This window comes from Perca fluviatilis, chromosome 13 (assembly GCF_010015445.1).
Source record: "Perca fluviatilis chromosome 13, GENO_Pfluv_1.0, whole genome shotgun sequence".
Lineage (NCBI taxonomy): Eukaryota > Metazoa > Chordata > Actinopteri > Perciformes > Percidae > Perca > Perca fluviatilis.
This window is the reverse complement of record NC_053124.1, coordinates 37,605,558-37,610,557: the sequence shown is the minus strand read 5'-3', so window position 1 is coordinate 37,610,557 and position 5,000 is coordinate 37,605,558. Positions and strand designations below refer to the sequence as shown.

Here is a 5,000-nt window from a genome sequence, read left to right as displayed (position 1 = left end):
TGTGTGTGTTTGTGTCTGCGTGCATGTCTGTGTGTGTGTGTGTGTGTGTTTGTGTGTGTCTGTGTGTGTCTGTTGTGTGTGTGTGTGTGTGTTTGTGTCTGCGTGCATGTCTGTGTGTGTGTGTGTGTCTGTGTGTGTGTGTGTGTGTCTGTGTGTGTCTGTGTGTGTGTGTGTTTGTGTCTGCGTGCATGTCTGTGTGTGTGTGTGTGTCTGTGTATGTGTGTGTGTGTGTGTCTGTGTATGTGTGTGTGTGTGTGTGTGTTGTCTGTGTGTGTGTGTGTTTGTGTGTGGCATGTCTGTGTGTCTGTGTGTGTAGTATATATGTGGTCAGTTATGGGGCAAAATGCTGGACCAAGTTTAAAGGGCTGTTTGAGGGTTAAGACTTGGTTTTAGGGTTAGGGTTAGAATTAGGTTATGGTTAGGGTGAGGGTATGAGTTAAGGTTAGGCATTTAGTTGTGATGGTTAAGGTTAGGGTGAAGGGGGATGCATTATGTCAATGACCACAAAGTTGCGCACCAAACGTGTGTGTGTGTGTGTGTGTGTGTGTGTGTGTGTGTGTGTGTGTGTGTGTGTGTTGTGTGTGTGTGTGTGTGTGTGTGTGTGTGTGTGTGTGTGTGTGTGTGTGTGTGTGTGTGTGTGTGTGTGTGTGTGTGTCTTATTTAGTGGTTTAGTGGCCGTATGAATGTTCTGAATATCGAGTTCAGTGCCTTTTTTAAAAGGAATTCAAAATGTTTCCAGATGTCAGAGGAGACGTATGAAATGGTTTCAGTGACAGGTTACAATAACTAAAAGCAGTAAATAACTTGTATTTCATAACACGTTAGAGATAATATAATGCAATATGTTCAAAAGCTATTTGCATGTTTAGTTTTCATCGGAGGAAATAAATGAAATGTCAGCCAGCTGGTTTTCTTCTCTCTCTTCTTTCTGTGCGCTCTTCTACTTTCCTTTTGTTTCCCGTTTTGTTCCCTTAATTTCAGAGAGAGAGATCACCAAGTTATTTCGGACAGATCGGGATAGGGGGAAGGAGAGGAGGAGGAGGGGAGGAGAGAAGGAGGGAAGGAGGGAAGGAGAGGAGGGAAGGAGAGGACCCTTCTCCTCTCCATACCCTAGTTATCTTAAACAGCTCATGGGACTTGTTTCCTCTCCATACCACCTGAGACACTCTGCACACAATAACAATCAAGATGTAAATACATTTTCTCTCCCACCAATCAGAGCTGTCGCTGGAAGGGTCACTTCCTGGCTAGCACTTCAAAACCTGTCTGTCTGCAGGGGGCCGGAGGGGAAGTGTGTGTGTGTGTGTCTCTGTGTGTGTGTGTGTCTGTGTGTGTGTGTGTTGTGTGTGTGTCTGTGTCTTTCTGTGTGTGTGTGTGTGTGTGTGTGTGTATCTGTCTGTGTGTGTGTCTGTCTGTGTGTGTATGTGTGTGTCAGTATGTGTGTATCTGTGTGTCAGTATGTGTGTATCTGTGTGTCAGTATGTGTGTATCTGTGTGTCAGTATGTGTGTATCTGTGTGTCAGTATGTGCTGTATGTGTGTGTCAGTATGTGTGTTTCTGTGTGTCAGTATGTGTGTATCTGTGTGTGTATCTGTGTGTCAGTATGTGTGTATCTGTGTGTATCTGTGTGTCAGTATGTGTGTATCTGTGTGTCAGTATGTGTGTATCTGTGTGTCAGTATGTGTGTTTCTGTGTGTCAGTATGTGTGTATCTGTGTGTGTATCTGTGTGTCAGTATGTGTGTATCTGTGTGTCAGTATGTGTGTATCTGTGTGTCAGTATGTGTGTTTCTGTGTGTCAGTATGTGTGTATCTGTGTGTGTATCTGTGTGTCAGTATGTGTGTATCTGTGTGTGTATCTGTGTGTCAGTATGTGTGTATCTGTGTGTCAGTATGTGTGTATCTGTGTGTCAGTATGTGTGTATCTGTGTGTCGTATTGGTATCTTATGTATCTATTGTGTGTGTGGTATTGTTTTCGGTATGTGTATCTGTGTATTTTTGTGTTTGTATGTTTTATGTTGTGGTTTTTTGTGGGGTTTGTGTTGGTGTTTTGTTGGTATTTGTTTTTGGTATGTGGTTTTGGTTGTGATGTGTTTGATGTGGTGTTTGTGGAGTTATTGATTTTATTTTTTTGATTGTGTGGTGTGGTTGTTGTTGATGGTTGTGTTGTTGGATGTGGTTGTGTTTATTTATTTTTAGTGGGGTGGGGATTTATTATTGGTGTGTGTTTTGTGATGGTTGTATGATTGGATTGTGTTGTTTTACTATCGTGTTTATAACTTGTCTGTGTGCTGTAACTAAAGTAACTAGTACTAAAGCTGGAGCAGATGAATGTGGGAGTAACTAAAGTAACTAGTAACTAAAGCTGGAACAGATGAATGTAGCGAATAACTAAAGTAACTAGTAACTAAAGCTGGAACAGATGAGATGTAGAGTAACTAAAGTAACTAGTAACTAAAGTAACTAGTAACTAAAGCTGTAACAGATGAATGTAGAGGTAACTAAAGTAACTAGTAACTAAAGCTGGAACGGATGAATGTAGCGGAGTGTAGTAACTAGTAACTAAAGCTGGAACAGATGAATGTAGCGAATTAACTAAAGTAACTAGTAACTAAAGCTGGAACAGATGAATGTAGCGAGTAACTATTGTAACTAAAGTAACTAGTAACTAAAGCTGGAACGGATGAATGTAGAATTAACTAAAGTAACTAAAGCTGGAACAGATGTGTAGATTAACTAAAGTAACTAGTAACTAAAGCTGGAACAGATGGATGTAGTGAGTAACTAAAGTAACTAGTAACTAAAGCTGCAGATGATGATGCGGAGTAACTAAAGTAACTAGTAACTAAAGCTGTAACAGATGAATGTTGTAGGTAACTAAAGTAACTAAGTAACTAGTGGAACAGATGAATGTAGGAGAATAAAGTAACTAGTAACTAAAGCTGGAACAGATGAATGTAGGAGTAACTAAGTAACTAGTAACTAAAGCTGGACGGATGAATGTAGGTACTAAAGTAACTAGTCTAAGTATGTACTAATTATGTGTATGGTACTAAAGTAACTAGTACTAAAGCTAACGGATGAATGTTGAGGTAACTAAGTAATAGTAACTAAAAGCTGGAACAGATGAATGTAGATAACTAAAGTAACTGTAACTAAAGCTGGAACAGATGAATGTAGAAGTACGTATCTAGTAACTAACTGTACGATGAATGTGTGAGTAACTAAAGTAACTAGTAACAAAGCTGGAACAGATGAATGTAGGGGAACTAAAGTAACTAGTAACTAAAGCTGGAACAGATGAATGTGTAGATACTAAAGTAACTAGTAACTAAAGCTGGAACAGATGAATGTAGAGAGTAACTAAAGTAACTAGTAACTAAAGTAACTAGTAACTAAAGCTGGAACGATGAATGTAAGATAACTAAAGTAACTAGTAACTAAAGCTGGAACAGATGAATGTAGCGGTAACTAAAGTAACTAGTAACTAAAGCTGGAACAGATGAATGTAGGTAGGTAACTAAAAACTAGTAATAAAGCTGGAACAATGAATGTATGTAACTAAAAACTAGTAACTAAAGCTGTAACAGATGAATGTAGCTTAACTAAAGTAACTAGTAACTAAAGCTGGACAGATGATGTAGTGGAGTAGTAACTAAAGTAACTAATTCAATAGAAGAACTGTAAAAGAGAAGGGCAGATTGGATACTAAAGAACTAGTACAAGCTGAACAGATAAGGTACTAAAAACAGAGCTAACATGATGTAGGGACTAAGAATAGACTAAAGCTGGAACAGATAATGTGAGTAACGTACTAGTAACTAAAGTGACAGATTGGGAGTAGGGTAAAGAGCACGATGCTTAAAGTACTTACAGTAAGTGACTAAAAGGGGAAGTAGGTAAAGTACTGTAACTAAGCTGAACGATGAATGTAGCGGAGTAACTAAGTAACTAGTAACTAAAGCTGGAACAGATGAATGTAGGGAATAACTAAAGTATAGTAACTAAAGCTGGAACAGATGATGTAGGGAGTAACTAAAGTAACTAGTAACTAAAGCTGGAACAGATGAATGTAGCGGAGTAACTAAAGTAACTAGTAACTAAAGCTGTAACAGATGAATGTAGCGGAGTAACTAAAGTAACTAGTAACTAAAGCTGGAACGGATGAATGTAGAGGGGTAACTAAAGTAACAAGTAACTAAAGTAACTAGTAACTAAAGCTATAACGGATGAATGTAGTTGAGTAACTAAAGTAACTAGTAACTAAAGCTGAACAGATGATGTAGGGTAACTAAAGTAACTAGTAACTAAATGACAATGAATGTGCGGAGTAACTAAAGTAACTAGTAACTAAAGCTGGAACGGATGAATGTAGCGGAGTAACTAAAGTAACTAGTAACTAAAGCTGGAACAGATGAATGTAGCGGAGTAACTAAAGTAACTAGTAACTAAAGCTGGAACAGATGAATGTAGCGGAGTAACTAAAGTAACTAGTAACTAAGTTACATCCCACCTGTGTTGGAATCGTCTAGGTAACGCCAGCAACGAGGACCTGGACAAGTTCAGCGAGCGTTACATCGACCCGGAGGACGAGGACCAGCAGGAGGACACGGGGGGGCGGCGGGAGGGACAGGAAGTGACCGTTACCATGGCAACGACCTCGAGGACCACAGAGCAGGGCTGGGTGGACGGTCGTAACTCCGCATCACTTCCTGTTTCTCTGGTAAGAACTGATTATCCTCAACTTTGTCTGTCTGTCTGTCTGTCTGTCTCTCTCCTGTCTGTCTGTCTGTCTGTCTCTCTCTCTCCTGTCTGTCTCTCTCCTGTCTGTCTGTCTGTCTGTCTGTCTGTCTGTCTGTCTCTCTCTCTCCTGTCTGTCTCTCTCCTGTCTGTCTGTCTGTCTGTCTGTTTATTTCTAAATAAAACCAAAGCCATGCTTTTATTTGTGCACTTCTTGAGCTGCACCTGATATTCTTATTGCAGCATTTTAGTTATTGTGTG

At 39.7% G+C, this 5,000-nt stretch overlaps 1 long non-coding RNA gene across 1 annotated transcript in view; it reads left to right on the top strand.

Annotated features, from left to right (window-relative positions):
• Nucleotides 1-4,512: 4,512 nt before the first annotated feature.
• The window catches only part of LOC120571078, a 12,370-nt gene continuing 11,882 nt past the window's right edge, over nt 4,513-5,000 (top strand). The window contains exon 1 of the long non-coding RNA XR_005641168.1: nt 4,513-4,722. This is a non-coding gene — a long non-coding RNA (uncharacterized LOC120571078). The remainder of the gene's footprint in view (nt 4,723-5,000) is intronic.